At 36.1% G+C, this 20193-nt stretch overlaps 1 protein-coding gene and 1 pseudogene across 5 annotated transcripts in view; one reads left to right on the forward strand and one right to left on the reverse strand.

Annotated features, from left to right (window-relative positions):
• Window positions 1-20193, forward strand: part of SOCS5 (suppressor of cytokine signaling 5) — a 61475-nt gene that overhangs the window by 15923 nt on the left and 25359 nt on the right. The window contains exon 2 of one of the 5 annotated variants that reach the window (XM_074331945.1): window positions 19985-20068. The exons of 3 other annotated variants lie outside the window; for them this stretch is intronic. The gene's annotated coding sequence lies outside the window, so the exon portion shown is untranslated. Of the gene's footprint in view, window positions 1-5420; window positions 5533-19984; window positions 20069-20193 lie in introns of those variants that run through there. One more of the 5 variants, XM_019748638.2, reaches the window with a different exon arrangement.
• On the reverse strand, window positions 12401-19837 carry LOC109456346 (AP-3 complex subunit sigma-1; annotated as a pseudogene).

Below are 20193 nucleotides of genomic sequence, written 5' to 3' on the forward strand. Positions count from 1 at the left end.
GAAGTTAAGAAAGGTGATTGTTTTGAAAAATTTTTATTTATTGGAGTGACGTTGGTTAATAAAATTGTATAAATGTCAAGTGTACAATTCTATTTTACATCATCTATATATTGCACTGTGTGTTCAGCGACCAGAGTCAATTCTTTTTCCATCACCATATATTTGACCCCCTTTACCCTCTTCTACCACCCTGCCTCCTCCCTTCCCTTCTGGTAACCACTAGACTGTTATCTGTGTCTGTGAGTTTTTTATTTGTTTGTATTGTTCATTTATTGCTTTCAGTTTTATATCCCACATATGAGTGAAATCATGGTTCTCGACTTTTTCTGTCCGACTTTTTTCACTTAGCATGATAATCTTATGATCCATCCGTGTTGTCACAAATGGCAGTATTTCATCTGTTCTTACGGCCAAGTAATAGTCCATTGTATATATATACCACATCTTCTTTGTCCAATCATCTGTCAAAGGACACTTTGGTTGTTTCCATGCTTGGCCACCGTGAATAATGCTGCAGTGAACATAGGGGTACATATCTTTGTGGATAAGTGTTTTCAGATTTTTGGGGTGGTTACCCAGAAAAAGGATTGCTGGGTCATATGGTAATTGTATTATTAATATTTTGAGGAACCTTCATATTGTTTTCCATAGTGGCTATACCAGTTTACATTCCCACCAGCAGTGTGTGAGGGTTCTTTTTTTCCTTACAGCCTCTCCAACACTTGTTATTACTTGTCTGGTTGACAATAGCCATTCTAACAGGTGTAATGTGGTATCTCGTTGTGATTTTAATTTGCATTTCCCTGATAGCTAGTTAAGTTGAGCATTTTTTCATATATCTGTTGGTCACTTATGTGTATTCTTGGGAGAAGTGTCTGTTCAGGTCCTCTGTCTATTTTTAATTGCCATGTTTGTCTTTTGTTGTTGAGTTGTACAAGTTCTTTATATATTTTGGATATTAGACCCTCATCAGAGACGTTGTTTGCCAATATCATCTCCCATTCGATTAGTTGCCTTTTTGTTTTGTTGACGGTTTCTTTTGCTGCACAGAAGCCTCCTGACCTTTTCTTGCTGCATGCAGACCTGCTGGGATCTCGGCTGCACTTGGTGGTGTAGAGGCACTAACACTACATGATTTACAACAACATTGTTCTGAGTCAATCTCGTGAAGAGTTGTGATGAATCTTTGCATAGGTTATTCTTCACTGTGAGATCTAGCCATTTTAATATTTTGAGACTAAGGTAAGAATCGTTCTTTTAAAGAATTCAGTAGTGTCTGCTTTTCCAGTTTGGCATTTCTCAAACAGTTTGATATTTCTTGTAGAACAAACAAGTGAAGTCCATATAACAAATATAATAAGCTCTTTTTACTCATACAGCTGACAACTTAGTAAGGTTTGTGTTCTATGGTTAATATTTCTAATTTTTGTATTTGTAGATTGTGATGCTGTAAAGGACCTAATCCGATTCCATTCTTTCAGCTGAGCTTTCTGAGACTCAGAACCAGACTGACACTAAGCCACACAGCTGGTGCATCATAGGGGGTCCCTGTGCCTGAGGTACCAGCGCAGCTGGGGTCCAGGACAGTGAGGCCCTTGATAGAAGAGTTTGTGCTCTGGAGGAGCAAGGAGAGTGGCCAGCTCCTTCTTTTGGGTGTCAGCATCTTTCCTCTCACATGGTTCTGAGAAGGCAATATTGAATTAAAGCAGCGAGCTTGCCATAGGTGTTGGTTGCAGACATTCTGAGTGAGTCCGTTCTATACAGAGCCCCTGCCTACCCCTCTTTCCTTGCTTAGCCAAATCCAAATCAGAGGTAAATGAACAAATGTCCTTTTTGTGTCAGGTACTATGTCTACTAACTGCACTGTGGAGCAGTTGGAACTTAACCCTGGAATTTTTCATGCAGAGCTGAGACAAGTCTTTACACTTCAGCATGCTCTTCTTTTCACTGTGTCCCAGTGCCTCTCTACAGCAGATGAAATTATTTTCTCTTCTGAGTTACCGTTTGACTTACATGAGAGATTTGTCAAAGAATGTTTTCATATCTTATGTAGATGTTATTATACATAGCACTTTCTTATTTATAGTTCTGGTGTCTGTCTCTCTCAGGGGTCTGTTGTCTCTTCAGCCAAGTCCTTGAGAATCTATACCATGGCGATCTTTCTGTGTGACCTCCCCTTAGGGCTTGGAATGTTTAAGCACTCAATTAGCCTGTTGAACAGTAGGTAAATATTTGTTGTCAATTTTTTAGTTGCACCAAACTTTACATTTTAACATACTTCAGCTCTACAAAGAGCTGGATTTGCTTCGGAAAGCTCATATCTTCAGAAGACTTAAGATTGAAAAATTATACAAGTGTGGTTGTAATTTGAAAGGAATTGAGTGCTCCCACGGATAACTTACATTTAATGCTTTAAAAACTAGGACACAGTTAGAGATGGTGAGGTTGTTTACTTATTTAAATAAGTGACTTTGGTCATTTGGTTGTTTTGCTTCCTAAAATCACAGTCTAAGATCTACTAACTTTAATGGCAGCCATCCATATATATATATATATATATATATATATGTGTAGTTATAGAAAATAGCTGTCTTGAATTGTAATTCTCTGGTGTTACAGTGGACTGATTTGCTCTGGGTTTATTTCTTGGGAGAAAAAATAATATTTCATGCCTTCTCAGGATGGTTTACAGAATAGTGCAATTGTGACCAGTCTTAGTACTTAATCCCAGTCAGCGTTCCCCTTGCCCTTAGCTTTATTGAGGTATAGTTGACAAAAATTGTATATATTTAAGGTGTATAATGTGACGATTTGATACATGTATCCATTGTGAAATGGTTACCACAATCAAGCTAGTTGACATATCCATCACTTCACATAGTTAACCCCCCTTTTTTGAGTGAGAACATTCAAGATCTGTTCTCTTAGCAAATTTCAAGTATATAGTAGAGTAATATTAACTGTAATCACCATGCTGTATATATTAGATGCCCCAAAATTATTTATCTTATAACTGAAAGTTTATATCCTTTGACCAGTATCTCCCCATTTTCCCTACCACCAGCTCCTGGAACACCACTCTCTTCTCTGCTTCTGTGCATTTGGTATTTATAGATTCTGAGTATCAGTGAGATCATACAATATTCGTCTTTTATGTCTGGCTTATTTTACTTAGCTTTATGTCCTCCAGTTTCATCCAGGTTGTCACAAATGGAAGGATATTTTTTTCTTTTTTTGTGGCTGACTAATACTCCATTATATCTATCTGTGTATCTATATATAGTACATAATGATAATGGACAGTAATGTCATTTCTATTCCAAGGACCAAAATAGCATCTAGTATGAATGTGGAATCTTCATTTAGACTTCCTTTGATTTGATATATATTGTATTTGTCTCAAATTACCGTTTTTATTTTTTTATGTGATAGTAAATATTTGTGTTTAGTTGACATTAGTTATTAATAGCCTCTATGGTTGGTTTAAGGATATAGTTGTTTTTGAGTCTAGAATTTATACTTGGGCCATATCTTTATAGGTGATTTAAAACATTTTAAGTCTCCTGTTAGCTGTCTCTGCATGTTCCCATTTCGCTGATATACACACAACTGAAAACATTTACTTTTGAGCCTTAATTTGTAAAGAATTAGAAAGTTCTAAGGTATGGTATGTATATGTTTTTAAACGTTTAAAAAATTAAAATTAACATATAGTAAAATTGACTTTTTGGGGGGAGGGTGTATAGTTCTATAAATTTTAACCTAGATGTAGATCCATGTAACCACCACCACAACCAGGATTCAGAACTTTTCCGTTATCCCCAAAACTCCCTCATTCTATCCCTTTGTATCACACTTCTAATTCCTGGCTATCTTGTCTTAACCTCTGACAACCTCTGTTATCATATAAATGAAATCAAACAGTGTGTAACCTTTTCAGACTGGCTTCTTTCACTCAGCTAATGCTTTTGAAATTCATCCAAGCTGTTGCATGTGTCAGTAATTCATTCATTTTATTCCTTAGTGCTATTCTATTGATAAACTGCACTACAATTTGTTTATCTAGTCACCTGTTGAAAGACATCTTGCTTATTTCCTGTTTTGGGTAATTATGAATAGAACTGTAACAAACATTTATGTACAAGTTTTTCTATGAACACAAGTTTTCATTTCTCTAGAGTAAATACCAAGGAGTGGGGTTGCTGGGTTATATGGTAAGTGTACATTTATTCTTTATAAAAAACTGCCAAACTTTTTCAGAATGGCTGTTCCATTTTGTATCCTTACTAGCAAAGTATGAGAATTGCAGTTGCTCTGCATAGTCTCTTGTATTTGGTGTTACCAATTTTTAAAATTTTTTTAGCTGTACTGATATCATTATGCCTTTAATTTGGATTTCCCTAATGGCTAAAAATGTTGAACATCTTTTCATTAGTTGCCTTCCATCTATTCTCTTTGGTGAACTCTTTTTTCAGGTCTTTTGCCTATTTTTTAATTGGGGTCTATGTTTTCTGTTGAGTTTTGAGAGTTCTTTACGTATTCTGGATACAAATCCTCTGTCAGATATGCTTATTTGTAAGTATTTTCTCCCAGTCTGTAGTCTGCTTTTTCTTCTCTTGACAGTGTCTTTCACAAAACAAAAGTTTTTAATTTGAAGTCTAATTTTTAATTTTTTTTTTATGGATCGTGCTGTTAGTATCATGTCTAAAAATTCTTCACCTAACCCCATGTCACAACAATTTTATCGTATGGTTCTAAAAGTTTTATAGCTTTGCTTTTTATATTTAGATCTATGATCCATTTTGAGTTCATTTTTATGTAAGCTGTGAGGTTTAGGTTGAGGTTCATATGTTTTTACTTACAGATGTTCAGTTGTTACAACACCATTTATGGAAAAGAGTACTCCATTAAATTGCCTTTGCATCTCTGTCAAAAATCAGTTGACCATATTTGTGTGGATGAAATGAAAACTTGTGTTCACAGAAAAACTTGTACATAAATGTAATAAATACGGTTTTTTGCCTTGAAAAATACTTGAAGTTTGTTTGTGGAAGTGGGCATGGGAAAGGTTGCCTCTTGTGAGTTATTTTGAAGTGGTGGAAGGAAAATGTCTGTAATCTGAGGGAAAAGTTAAAAACCTGATGTGATGTGACACAAGAGGTGAACTAAGGTAGCTGGGAGATGTTTGAGGTATGTGTGTGCTATGTATTCCTACTGCTCAGGGCTCGGTGCAGCTGGGTACAGTTTTCTGTATTCATCTAACCATCTAATATTTAATGGCACATAAGCAAATGGGATTAATATTGTGCTCATGTTACTTCCTAATATAACAAGCACATTGAAACAATTGAGTTTTCAAAACATGTTATAACAGGACTGACTATATCAGGGCTTTTTTTTCCTTCCGAGAATTAGTTTACCAGCACACCACTGGAGAATGATCTCTTCCGTTGTCCTGGAGGAGTCTTAGAGAACTTGACGAAGATGGCAGTTGTACTCAGACTTGACAAATTGAGTACAGTACTTTGTCAGGTATTGTACAAGTAGTGGAACATTCTAGGTAACAGAACAGCAGCATTGTGAAACAGCACACAGATGTAAGCCTGGTGAGTTCAGGAAATCCTTATGTAGTTCAGTGTTAAACGAAGGTTAAAGCTTGGAGGGAGCAAGGGAGGAAGGAGATAGTTAGATTCTCAATGGCCTTAGATGCCACTTGAAAGAATTTACATTTTAATCCCTCAGGGGGTAGAGAACACTGAAAAATTTTGGACAGAGAATTATATTTTCTAACACTAATTGATATGGCACTCCCTGGTGACAATATGGAGGGCAGATTGAAGGAGGTCCAGCTGCAGTCTGGGAATCTAGTGAGGTAAGGAGGACCTAGTGTGAATCTTTCATAGGCTTGACCTCTGAGAATATCATAAAACTGTAGATGCTTACTAGCAACTATTCCTTTCTGTGTCCCTAGAAGTCATTATTACTATAATCCTATTTCTTAATTTTAAGGTCTAGGGCCATGAGAGTTAGTCTTCTATATAGTGACAAGCCAGGTGAGTTTGTAACCTGCCTTCACAATAGCCAGTTTCACGGTTAGCTTCATGTTTACAATGCTTAAAAATGGTGTGATGAATCATCATTGGAGAAGTTTTATTATTGTAATGTGCATTCATTGAAAAATAATTACATGGGTCAAATGTCTCTCTGCCCTCTGGATTCCTATTTTTGTCCGAATTATTTTATAATGTAGAATTAACATTGTAAGGGATGAATAAATATCAGGTGAAACTTAAGCGTTTAAAAAATGATATAACTGCGTTCCCTCAAACGAAAGTTAGATGCAAAACACTTGAATACCAAGTCTAAATTAAGAAAGCTATTTATCCCATCATTTAAAAAATTATATCTTTTCTTTTATTGTTCCTCAGCAAGTGTTTTGATGTCTGTTACCAGAGTAGGGTACTGATAATCTGGTTGAAGATACCAGAGACACTTTCTAAAACTAATTGAAAACAGGAATATCAGGCTAAAACATTTAAAAACCATGTCCTACAGTTTTCTAGTTAATAAACTCCAATATCCCACACAGTATGTATGGTCTTATCTGCATGTAGTAAATATATGTTAAAGGCTGAAAGGCAGTATTTAAGAAGAGCTAGAGACAAAAATAAATGGAAACATTATGAGAATTTTAAAGAATTTTCTGGTCTTTAACACTTTGGAGAGTATAATTAATGGATTATGGATTCAGAGAAGCCATATATCCTCTGAGTAAATTGTCTCTGATACTTTTATGAGGTAATAGTTGCTGTCTTTTCTTTTTGATAAGGCATGGGTGGTGGTTTTTTAAATTATAAAACTATATGAGGTGTGATCAAAAAATACGGTAAATGTTTAAATAAAATATTACAGTAAAAGACACATTGCCATTAATCCCACTCAAAATACTCCCCCTCACTTTGAACGCACTTATCCCATCATTCTTGCCACTTTCTGAAGCAGCTCTGGAAGTCCTCTTCTGTGAGTGTCTTTAGTTGTGCTGTCGTGGCTGCCTTGATGTCCTGAATTGATTGAAAACGTTTACCTTTCTTGGTCATTTTGACTTTGGGGAAGAGCCAGAAGTCACACGGTGCCAGATCCAGTGAATAAGGTGGATGAGGACACACGGTAATGTTTTTATTTGACAGAAATTGCCATACCAGAAGCGATGTGTGACATGAAACCTTTCCATTATGATCAAGAAACACGGTGCATGCTGCTGTCCAGTGCCATCCAACGGAAAGGCAGGGAACTTCAATATGGGAAGCAGCGCATCGAACCTTCGTAACAGGGTGTGACAAGTTTCAACTTATTGGTTGGAATCAGTCAGCTGTGAGCTACGGTTGAGAGAAGGTGTGTTTTAAAGTGTGCTGTAAATCATCCTCCATCATGACAGCGCTCTGTGTCACACATTGCTTGTGGTATATGGCAATTTCTGTCAGGTAACATTACGGTGTATCCTCATCCACCTTATTCACCAGATCTGGCACCGTGTGACGTCTGGCTTTTCCTCAAAGTCAAAATGATTTGGGACATCCAGGCAGCCACAATAGTGCAACTAAAGACACTCAAGAAAGAGGACTCCCAGAACTGCTTCAGAAAGTGGCAAGAGTGATGAGATAAGTGTATTTGAAGCAAGGAGAAGTATTTTGAGGGGGATTAATGGCAATATAGCTTTTATTGTAATAAATTTTTTTATTTGAGCAGTCACCATATTGTTTGCTCACACCTCATAAATGTACAAACATAACACGTGATTATTTCAGAAAAGTAAAACAGTACTACTTGCTTGAGTAAAAATTAAAACTCTAATAACCTTAAGGAGCACTGAATTCTTTTACCCTCACTCATGTTTATAACTTCTCTGATAGGAAAAAAGTTCCTACTATAGACTAGATATTGTTCAGCTATTACGGTGATAGCCACTTGTAAAAGGAAATCATGGGTATAGGTAAATAATCAAAATAAAATGTATTACAATCACATGGTCATAGTTATACTGTAATTCATTGACCTCAGTTCACTTTTAAAGGCAAGTATTCTAATGTTTACTTCATGCAAACATTGCAAGATTATACATACCCTCCTTTTTTTGGTTGTCCAGACTCCTCTCCCCTCTAACCATGTCAGGAGCCCTAATCTTTTCTTTGTGCCAGATATTTCTCCTAGTCCTCCACATTTACAGAAATACTAGTGTGCCTTTCTCGTATAGAAACAAGGTTTTCTTTTTCTCCCTTACCCCTTACCATACCTTAATCCATACTGCTTTGATTGTTTTCTGACAGAGCCTTTTGGCTCTTCTAAAATACGCAGAGAATCGTCTGTGAATTCTTAGTTATTTAATTATGACCAAGTATGGGAAGAGTAAAAGCATCTTTTTTTAGCATGGCATGGAAGACGTTTTAGAGTCTCTTTTCCCCAGCTTTCAGGTTGCTTTTTCTTTTACTTCACTCCGCCTGCCCTGTACTTCAGCCATCCATCCGAACCACTCCTCATCTTTTGGGAATCCAGACCCTTTCCTGAGTCTGTGCCTTCACATTTTCTCTGCCTGAAATGCCTTTCTCCATTTGGCAGGTAACTGTTCATTCTTCGAAACCTAGCTCAAGGTCACCTTTTCTGTGAAGCCTTCCCTGACCCCTGCATTCATTAAGATTATGTACAGTGACAAGTAACAGAACTATCAAAGTAACAGTGGCCTAAAAACAAAAGAGATTTATTTCTCTCCTATAAAAATTTGGAATTTGCAGTGTAGGGCTAAAGTGACAGCTCTGTTCCATGAAGTTACTAGGGAAGTAATTTCCAACTCCTGGCTTCAGAATCTCTCAGATCTCGCAGACCTTTGTTCTCATGGTCCAAACTCGAAGTATCTTTCTTTAAACAGAATGGGTATGAAGGGAAGGACGAAGGGCACATGCAAGCTGTCTCTTAAAGTTTCCGTAAAGCTCCCACACTACATTTCTGTTTGTATCTCGTTGGCTTGAAGGAAGGCTGAGAACTAAGTCTTTATTCTTTGTGGCTCTGTACCAGCTGATTATATTATGGAAGAAAGGAAGGACAGGTAGGGGGTGCAACTAACAGTGTGCTACACTTCCCCAGGTAGAGGTAGTCGCTTTGTGTTCCTGACAGCGCTCTCTAATTAGTTAGCGTTTAGGTTGTATTGTAATTTATTTGCCTTTTCCACCAATTGTGGACTTCTCAGAGATTGAATGTATTTATTTCATGGTTTAATCTCTAGCACTTTAAATAAAATTTAGCACTCATAAAGTGTTGAATGAAGAGATAAAGACATTCAGGAAGATTACAGCAAAATTATCAGAGACAAAAAAGGTGGTGATATTTAAATACCCATGTGAACAAGGGTAATTGCTTATGTAGACATTGATTTCTTAGACCTAATTTTTTTTCCTGTTTTCTCTTATTATGTAGCAAGAAGGTGGACACTGCCAGTAATAGACGGCATAGCTTCTCCCTTTCAATAATGCCTCAGAATTGACCACACAGATAGGATACAAAGTTATTTGAAAGGTTGTGTATTCTCTGTGTTATACTGTTTTTTTTATTTTGGTAAAATAAACATAAAGGTTACCGTTTTAACCATTTTTAAGTACACCTTTCTGTGGCATTAAATACATTCACATTGTTGTGCAACCATTACCACCATCTATCACCAGAACTTTTTTCTCTTCCCCAACTGAAACTCTGTAGACATTAAACACTAACTCCCCAATCCCCTTTCTCCCCAGCCCCTGACAACCATCATTTTACTTTCTGTCTCTGAATTTGACTACTCTAGGAGCCTCATGTAAGAGGAATCAGACAATATTTGTCCTTTTGTGCCTGGTTTATTTCACTTAGCATACTATCTTAACGGTACATCCATGTCGTAGCATGTGTCAGAATTTATTTCCTTTTAAGGCTGAATATATTCATATATATATATATATATATATATATATATATATATATATATATTGTTTATCCTTTCATCTGTCAGTGAATGCTTGGGCTGCTGTGTTACACTGTTTTTTGCAAGGTTTTTTAAATTTGTTTTCTACAAGTATTTTTAATAGAAGTAGTGTCTTACTCTATGGTAATCTCACCACGACTACCCTCAAACAGAAGCCATATAATTACATACCATTTTATAAGAAAACTTAAGAAAAGTGCAAAGAAGACAAAAACAATCATCTACATTAGGAATTTATTTTTATAGGAAGTAATACACCCCCTTCTCCCAATCGTAGTTTCTGAAGTGTAAATTCAAAAAATAAAGTTAAGTTATGAAAAACATTATTTTGGTGTAAATCTGGAAAATAGGCACAAGAGTGGAATTAGAAGGAAATATGGTAGCTTTTCACAGGAAATGATCAGATTTGTTTTAATGAAGAATCTCTTGATTATATGGTAATGAGACAGGAGAGTACAACCTGTGAATCCCTATCCTTTTGAAATAGGAAGATATTATAATACCATGACTGGACAATGAGAAAGAAATTATAGCTGTAGCTTGGTGGGTTTGCTTTTATGAAATTTCGGTAACATTTTTTTAAATTAAATTTATTGGGGTGACAATGGTTAATAAATTACATAGGTTTCTAGTGTACAATCTATAATACATGATCTGTGTGTCACATTGTGTACTTACCACCCAGTCAGCTCTCCTTCCATCACCATATATTCTAGCATTGAAAAGAAAAGGGTTAAGAATTGGTGGAGTAAGGAAAATCGGCTCCATTCCTATCACCTGACCTCATTTGTTATCAGAAGGAAGTTTGTTTAGTGACAATGATTATTATTGAATGTTTGACTGCCAATAATACGACTGATGCCTAGAAAATTCTTGATTTTGGCCTCTATCCCATTGGGGACATAGTCCAAATTAGCAATCAAATTCTTTTACTAAAATTCTCTGATCAAGCTTTCAAATATTAGGTTGGTGCAAAAGTAATTGCTGTTTAAAAGGTTAAAAAAAATTGCAAAAACTCAATTACTTTTGTACCAACCTAATAATTACTTAAGTGGAATACATGCCCCGCAGTTTAAACAGAATCTCATAGACACTTTCCCATTGCAGCTAATTGTTTAGTCCTTTTGGCAGAATGGTGAGTCATACTTCACTAGCCAACTCACAGACCAGCTGTTGATTTACTTAATTACCTGAGCCAAGACCCAGGCACCAGGATAGAATAGGGCACCTTGGCTCTGGCACCTTTTGTCTTTTCCTAAAAAATTTGGATATAAATTTCTATCCCTCCCCTTGGTGTACTGTTGTAGAGATAATTTGACATGCCTGAAATGATCTGAGAAAAAAAGAACAAATTGTGGTGTTCGTAGTAAATCCTTTTAGAAAAATTAGAACTTGATGTAGACATTAAAAATAGAGTTGAATGGTGAAGGACAAAGTAGTGGAGGTATTTCAGAGTAAAGAGAACTAAGTTTGGATAAAATGGGGCCTAATCATGGATGGCGGTGAGTGAGAGTCAGGCACAGGATGCTGTGTATGACTGTTGGATGTTCTTGAAAGGAAATGAGTCTAGAAAGAGAGGAGAGACGAAGGTGGTAGAAATCTGGGAATGTGGGTGGCATTAGAACTCTGGATAAGCTTACTGGCAGTGTAGGTGCAGAGAAAAGGTAAATTGGAGAGCCATTCTGGGAAAAGAAACTTGAACTAGGTAACATTAAATAACAATGGTGTTAAGTGGAAGAAGAGTAAAATAAAATTTTTCTAAGAACTTGCATAGAAATGTGGTACTGATAACCCCCTTTGGGGAGAAATCTTAAGTTAATTTTAGATACTGTGAATTTGAGGTACAATGAGGAATAGCCAAATTGAGACAGACTTTTTAGGCTATTAGTGGACTGTAAAGTGGGTGGGATGTGTGGATTGAATGTGCTTCCGGCACACATCCAGAAAATCCCGGTTATAACTGTAAAGGCAAGAACATCTGTTCTCATAGCCTCTAGATACATGTAAAAACTCTTAAAATCGGATAATTTGTTCCCCCATTAGCTTCATTGCAACTGACTCTTCTAGGTTAAATAGATGAAATTCGTCAATTACATTCAGGAAACTGAAGTTCTTCTCCCATGCTACTAAATAAGAAAGTGGAATCTAAATTGCCTTATTCATTCTAATCTTTTTTTTCTTTTGTAGATCATTTTGTCTTTATCTTTTTTAGTTTTTATTTTCTTTCTTTTCCTTTTTGTTTTTTTGTGGATCATTTTGGATTTTTGAAATACACAGTTATTTCATCTGGGAATAATAATTGTTTGTTCCTTTCAAATCTGTAGAGTTGAAGTTAATGAATGCCTTTTTCTCTCTCAAACTAAAAAGAAAAGGTCATAATGTTTTTGTGCAATGCATACTTTGTTCTTTAACAATTGTGAAAAATAACAGAAAGAATTAAGGAATGCTGTACTTGTGACCCATATAAAACACCAACATTTTGGGTTGATTATAATATAAAAAAAAGTCTCAAACACTTTTTGAAATATTCTTGTAACTAGTACATAGAGGCATGGCTTAGGTGGGCATAGGAATACAGTTTAGAAAAAGAAGAAAAATCACACTGCAACTACTCAATTTCTTCAAAATGGAGCAAGAAAAGCAACATTGAACCACCATACTGATGTTACGTATTTTTTTGTCCAGTACCTTGATTTAAATCCAAGAGAAAAAGTTAAGACACTCCTCTATTTTTAATAAACTGCATGGTAAACTTAGATGACTTTCCCCCTGGATTTTACCTGGGAAAGTGGCCTTTTAAATTTTTTATTTAAAAGAGGGCAGGTTTGGCACTTTTATACTGATTTCACCAATGCTGATATTTCTTGGGTTCCCGGAAAGATTCATATTCTTTACAGCTGCTATATCATGAGCTGGAACTCCCGCTAAGCCAATCTCAGATTTCTCCTGTTTATTTTGTGTGTCAATTTGTGGTGTAACAGTTCTCATTCATGTTAGTCACCAATACCATTCCCCCCATCACCATTTCTGCAAAAATATTGTGAACCTTGTCTACATGGAAAATTAAATCCAGTTCACAGACATTTTCAAAACACTTGTCTAATATTTCCAAAATACTTAACATAGATCGGAAATGCCAAGTTCACTTTCTGAAGAATCCACAAAAGACAAAATATAACATTGCATAATATCCGTAAATCAGTTTGTTGTCAGATTCTCCAATTAGTAATCCTTCTAGGAAATTACAAACATTTTCATCTTTTATAGATACCAAATGGAAGGTCTCCCTGATGATTTGCTTTGTATGTCTTCACTGTGAGGCTGGTAGAACTCGGAGAGCTGCGGCTTCCATGATTGTTGAGGATAAGATCACTTGGATCCTGTCTGCAGGGTGGGCGCTGGGTGGGGGCTGGATTGCCTTTTACTTCTTAATTTGCCTTAATCTGCTCACTAGCACCTCTAGGACAATGTAAAATAGAAGTGATGATAATAAGTATTCTCTTATTCCAACCTCAGCATTTCATCAAGGATAAGGTTAGCTGTCATTTTTTGGAAATGCTCTTTATTAAGTTAGGTAAGGTTTATTTTTCAGTCTTAGTTTGCTAAGAATTTCCATCATAAGTATATGTTGAATTTCATGACATGCCTTTCTGCATTTAAAGAGATTATCATATATTTTTTGTTCTGTAACTATCAGTGTGATCTATTACACTAAATGATTTTCTAATGTTCATACAACCTTTTATTCCTAGACGATAGCTAACTTGATCATTTTTATATGCTGTTGGAGTGAGGTTGCTAATATTTTGTTTAAAAAACCTCTATGTATACCTATGACTGAGATTGGCGTGTATCCTTTCTTTTCACAGTGTCCTTGTTAGGCTTTGGTATCAGGTTGTATTAGCCTAATAAAATCAGCTGGGGAATGTTTCTCTCTTTTAGTCTTTGGAAGAATTTGATTCGAATTTTTTGTTTTTCCTTAAATAATAATAGAATTCACCAATGAAGCCATCGAGGCCTAGGATTTTCTTGTTGGAAAAAATTTGACTATTGATACTTTTATTTCCTGTGGATGCTTCTTTTCACTCATGATGTCTTCTGTATGCCTACGTTTGACTGTGCCTACTGCTTATTGTGCTTAAAATTACTTGTAGGTATTCTTTGAGGCCAAGAATGAAGGTGTCTTCCTTCAGTAAAGGTTCATGTTTTCTTCTTTTTTTTAATTTTTAATTTTATTTTTCAATTACAGTTGACATTCAATGTTAGTTTCATGTGTACAGCATAGCAGTTAGACATCTATATAATTTATGAAATGATCACCCCGTTAAGTCTGGTACTCACCTGGCACTATACATAGTTATAACAATATTATTGACTATATTCTCTGTGCTATACTTTATATCCCCATGACTATTTTGTAACTACAAATTTGTACTCCCTAATTCTGTCATCTTTTTCACCCAGCCCCCCAATCCCCTCCCATCTGGCAACTATCAGTTTGTCTCTGTATCTGTGAGTCTCTTTCTGTTTTGTTTGTTCGTTTATTTTGTTCTTTAGATTCCATATATAAGTGAGATCATATGGTATTTGTTTTTCTCTGTCTGACTTACTTCACTTAGCATAATACCCTCCGGGTCCATCCATGTTGTCTCAAATGGTAAGATTTCATTCTTTTTATGGCCAAGTAATATTTCATTGTATATATGTACCACATCTTCTTTATCCAGTTGTCTATTGATGAGTACTTAGGTTGCTTCCGTGTCTTGGCTATTGTAAATAATGCCGCAGTGAACATAAGGGTGCATATATCTTTCCAAATTAGTGTTTTGGATTTCTTTGGATATATGCATATACCCAGAAGTGGAATTACTGGGTCTTAGGTAGTTCTATTTTTAATTTTTCAAGGAATCTCCCTACTCTTTAACATAGTGGCTGCACCAATTTGCAATCCTACCACCAATGCATTAGGGTTCCCTTTTCTCCATATCCTTACCAATATTTGTCGTTTGTTGATGTATTGATGATAGCCATTCTCACAGGTGTGAGGTGGTATCTCATTGTGGTCTTAATCTGCATTTTTCTGATGATTAGTGATGCTGAGCATATTTTCATATGTCTGTTGGCCATTTGTATGTCCTCTTTGGAGAAATATCTATTCAGGTCCTCTGCCCATTTTTAAATTGTTTTTGTTTTTCTGGTGTTGAGTTGTGTGAGTGCTTTATAAATTTTGAATATTATACCCATTATTGGATGTATCATTGGCAAACATCTCCTTCTATTCAGTAGGTTGTATTTGTTTTGTTGATGGTTTCCTTTGTTGTGCAAAAATTTTTTGGTTTGATGTAGTCCCATTTATTTTTTTCTTTTGTTTCCCTTGAATGAGGATATATATCAGAAAAATAAACATTATTAAGAGCAGTGTCAGAGAGTTTACTTCCTGTGTTTTCTTCTTGGAATTTTATGGTTTCATGCCTTACATTTAAGTGTTTAATCCATTTTCAGTTTATTCATGTATGTGGTGTAAGAAGGTGATCTAGTTTCATTTTTTTGCATATTACCTATCCAGTTCTCCCACCACCATTTATTAAATAGACTGTCTTTACCCATTGTATATTCTTGCCTCCTTTGCCATAGAATAATAGACCATATAGGCATGGGTTTATTTCTGGGCTTTCTATTCTGTTCCATTGATCTATGTGTCTGTTTTTATGCCAACACCATGCTGTTTTGAGTATTACAGCCTTGTAGTATAGTTTGGTATCAGTAGTGTGATACCTTCACCTCTGTTCTTCTTTCTCAAGATTGCCATACTATCTGTAGTTCCATATAAATTTGGGAACGATTTCTTCTGTGAAATATGCCATTGGTTCTGTAAAAATGCCCTTGGTATTTTGATAGGGATTGCATTGAATCTATAGATTGCTTTGGGTAGTATGGACATTTAAATGATGTTAATTCTTCATATCCATAAGCACAGTATATGCCTCCATTTATTTGTACGTTCTTCAATTTCTTTCTTCAGGTAGAATACAGGTCTTCTACCTCCTTGGTTAAATTTATTCCTAGCTATTTTTGTTGTTGTTGCAATGGGATTCTAAATGGGATTGTTTTCTTAATTTCTTTTTATGATAGTTTGTTATTGGTATATAAAAATGCAACTGATTTCTGAAAAATAATTTTGTATCCTGCTACTTTACTGAATTCATTTATCAGTTCTAATAGTTTTTTGGTGGAATCTTTGGGGTTCTCTACATATGGTATCATGTCATCTGCAAATAATGACAATTTTGCTTCTTCCTTTCCAATTTGGATGCCTTTTATTATTTCTGTTTTTTGTCTGATTGCTGTAGCTAGGACTTCCAATACTATGTTGAATAAAAGTGGTGAAAGTTGACATCCTTGTCTTGTTTCTGATCTTAAGGAAAACGCTTTTAGTTTTTTGTTTTTGAGTATGATGTTAGCTATAGGTTTGTAATATATAGATAGCCTTTATTATGTTCAGGTATGTCCCCTCTGTCCCCACTTTGCTGAGAGTTTTTATCACAAATGAATGCTGGGTTTTGTCAAATACTTTTTCTGCATCTACTGATAGGATCATAGGATTTTTATTTTTTATTTTGTTTATGTAGTGTATCACGTTAATTGATTTGTGGACATTGAACCAACCTTATATCCCAGGAATAAATCCCACTTGATCATGGTGTATGATTTTTTTAATGTATTGCTGAATTCCATTTACTAATATTTTGTTGAGGATATTTGCATATATGTTCATCAGGGATATCAACCTATAACTTTCTTTTTTTGTAATGTTTTTGTCTGCTTGTGGAATCAGGGTAATGGTGACCTTGTGAAAAGTGATTGAAAACCTTCCCTCCTCTTGAATTTTTTGGAGTAGTTTGAGAAAGATAAGTATTAAGTCTTTCAATGTTTGGTAAAATTCACCTGTGAAGCCATCCAATCGAAGGCTTTTGTTTGTTGTGAGTTTTTTAATTACTGATTAGATTTTGTTAGTAGTTATCAGTCTGTTCAGATTTTCTATTTCTTCTTGACTCAGTCTTGGAAGATTGTATGTTTCTAGGAATTTATGTATTTGTTCCATATTGTCCACTTTGTTAGCATTTAATTGTCCGTAGTATTTTCTTATAACCCATTGCATTTCTGTGTTGTCAGTTGTCACTTCTTTCATTTCTGATTTTATTTATTCAGGTCCTCTCTTTTTTTCTTGATGGTTCTAGTTAAGTTTATCAGTTTTCAAAGAACCAGCTCTTGGTTTCATTGATCTTTTGTATTGTTTTCTTAGCTTCTATTTTGTTTATTTTTGCAGTGATCTTTATTTCCTTCCTTATACTCACTTTGGACTTTGTTTGCTGTTCCTTTTCCAGTTCCGTTAGGTATAGATTGTTTATTTGAGATTTGTTTTTCTTGTTTCTCGAAGTAGGCCTGTGTTGCTATGAATATCCCCCTTAGTACTGCTTTCACTGTGTCTCATAGATTTGGGGTCATTGTATTTTCATTTGTTTCAAGGTATCTTTTGATTTCTTCCTTGATGTCATTGCTAACCCATTCATTGTTTAGTAGCATGTTATTTAGTTTAGCCTCCATGTTTTTGTGTGTTTTTCAGTTTTTTTTCTTGTAATTGATTTCTAGTTTCATACCACTGTGGTTGGAGAAGGTGCTTGATATGATTTCAATCTTATTGTGACTTATTTCGTGGCCTAACATGTTGTCTGTCTTGGAAAATGTTCCACGTGCACCTGAAAAGATTGTATGTTCTCCAGCGTTGGACTGTAATACTCTAAAAATATCAAATCCATCTGGTCTAATGTGTCATTTATGGCTGCTGTTTCCTTGTTGATTTTCTGTCTGGAAGATCTATCCAGTGATGTCTATGGGGTGTTAAAGTCCCCTACTATGATTGTATTACTGTCTATCTCTCCCTTTATGTCAGTCAGTATTTGCTTTATGTACTTAGGTGCGCCTATGTTGGGTGCATAAATGTTTACAGAGGTTATACCCTCTTGTAGGATTGGTCCCTTTATTATTATGAAATGCCCTTCTTTGTCTTTGTTTTAAAGTCATTTTTTGTCTGACATAAGTATTGCTACTCCAGATTTTTTTTTTATTTCCATTTGCATGAAATGTCTTTTTCCATCCCTTTACTTTTGGTCTCTGTGTCTTTTACTCTGAAGTGGGTCTCTTGTAGATAAGATTGACCCTCAGTGACAGGCTGTGAAGATTGTCCATGACCACAGAGCATGAGATGCTGTGTGGAATCTGACCCCACAGAGCAGGATTCACCCCAGTGAGCGCTGGTGCCTGCTGAGACCCCCCTTTGGAGCTAATTAGGTGGTGCTCTGTTGTGTTCTGAAGCCAGCCACCAAGAATATTAGTTCTGGGGCCTCTTGGGAGGGGCTCCCTTGCAGGGCAAGGTCAGCCACTGCCTGACTGCCCAAGGCTAATCTATAATTATTTAAAAATTTTTAAAACTCCTTCCAGATGCTACCTGGTATCGCATAACAGTCCACTTCTTTTTGTGCTACTCCCGCTCCAAACTTGCCTGTGTTTTTTTCTTTTAAGATGTGAAGGTATCACTATCCCAGTAATAGTTTTAAAGAATTTCACAGTTTGAAGGAGTTCATGCAAACCCAGACTATATACCCTGCCCAGGCTGGTCAAACTGTTTAGGGACCCAGGTCCTGGATGTCCTACCCCCATTCTTTTTTTCCCTTTCACTTCTGTCTGAGCTAAAACAACCTCCCCTGTCATTTCCTGGGCATGGGATCAGGGTTTAGGCTTAGTTATTGTTTACCTTTATCTGAGGTTATATCTTGGGGATCCCAGTTTAATGTGGGGAGATGTTCCCTTGGGCTCTCCCCCTTTTGAGGAATCTGTACACTGACATTTGTTCCCCTAATTCTGTGAGGCCACTGAAACCAAAGATCTAAGTTGCTGATCTCTATCTGCAAGTGCCCTAAGGGGTCAGTCTTCTGGGGTTTCTTATTACCTCTCTGGGTTCCCAGTTGTCCCTAGAATTTGGTCCAGTTGTTTCCTACCATCTTGTCAGCTTTTATTTTAAGGTTTTGGGTTTTTGGTTTCGAAGGATTTTTACTTTTTTCCAGCAGGAGGGTTGTTTTGAAAAATCCTAGTCTGTCATTACCAAAAATGGTAGTCCTCTTGATTTTTTTCCCCACTTCTCTTCCATTTACCTTGCATTTTTACTTCCGCCTCTGTATTTTTTTTCCCACCTCTATATTAATGACTTCTTTTCACAAACATTTATATATTGAGCGTCTAGTTCATATATTGAGCATCTAAAATGTACCAATCATGACACAAAACAAAGTCCCTGCTTTCTTGAAATTAACACTGTAGTAGTGGATTCTGGATTGTGGGGAAAGATGCAACATAATAGGACAACATTTTCCTAGAACAATAGGACAGAGCATTAATGTCCTGTTAAACCTTAGGTTGCCATTGTCAAGTAAGGCTGGGAAATAATGCTAAGGAAGATATCCTTTTCAGAGAGCTAAGGTAAACTTATTTGAACTGAAACCTTTATTTATAAAATACCTTTTAACATCATGTAGCATACTAGAATCCCAGGGAACATGATTTATAGCTGCTTGAGTAGTACTAAAGCATTAAACATCTATATTACTACACGTTGTCACAGAGTAATTTCAGCTCCTGCTTTCCCACAGTCATATCTAAGGGGAACATTTGCTGAGGGAGTAAAACAAGGCAGCTATGCCTGGAATAACCTTCCCTTACTTGGCCATAGGTGGCTGGACTGGCATGGGTGCCCACATCAGAGATGATGCCAGTCATAGATCAGCCACTGGCCAGGTCGGTGCACTAGCACGATAAGTTTAGTCCAAATGGGAACAAGCTAAACCAGTCAGGTTCTCACAGAGCTCATTGTCTGGTTAAAGAAATATAGCTCTTGCTTTTAATTTTCTGTCTGGATGATTTCAGGACTGACAAGTAAAGGTGGTTACTGGAAGAATATACACGATGATGTAGATCACAAACGCACAATAAGAAACAGGGATTTGGCAGGTAAGCAAAGAAAATCAGCAGAATTTGAAAAGTCAAGAGAAAGAGATAGGAGGGACCTGTGATAGACTGAGAATTAGCCAAAGGTATGACATTGACAAAGTGGCAGCTGTGAGGTAGAAAAAGAA

The sequence above is a fragment of the Rhinolophus sinicus genome, linkage group LG05 (assembly GCF_036562045.2).
Source record: "Rhinolophus sinicus isolate RSC01 linkage group LG05, ASM3656204v1, whole genome shotgun sequence".
NCBI classification, from domain to species: Eukaryota; Metazoa; Chordata; class Mammalia; order Chiroptera; family Rhinolophidae; genus Rhinolophus; species Rhinolophus sinicus.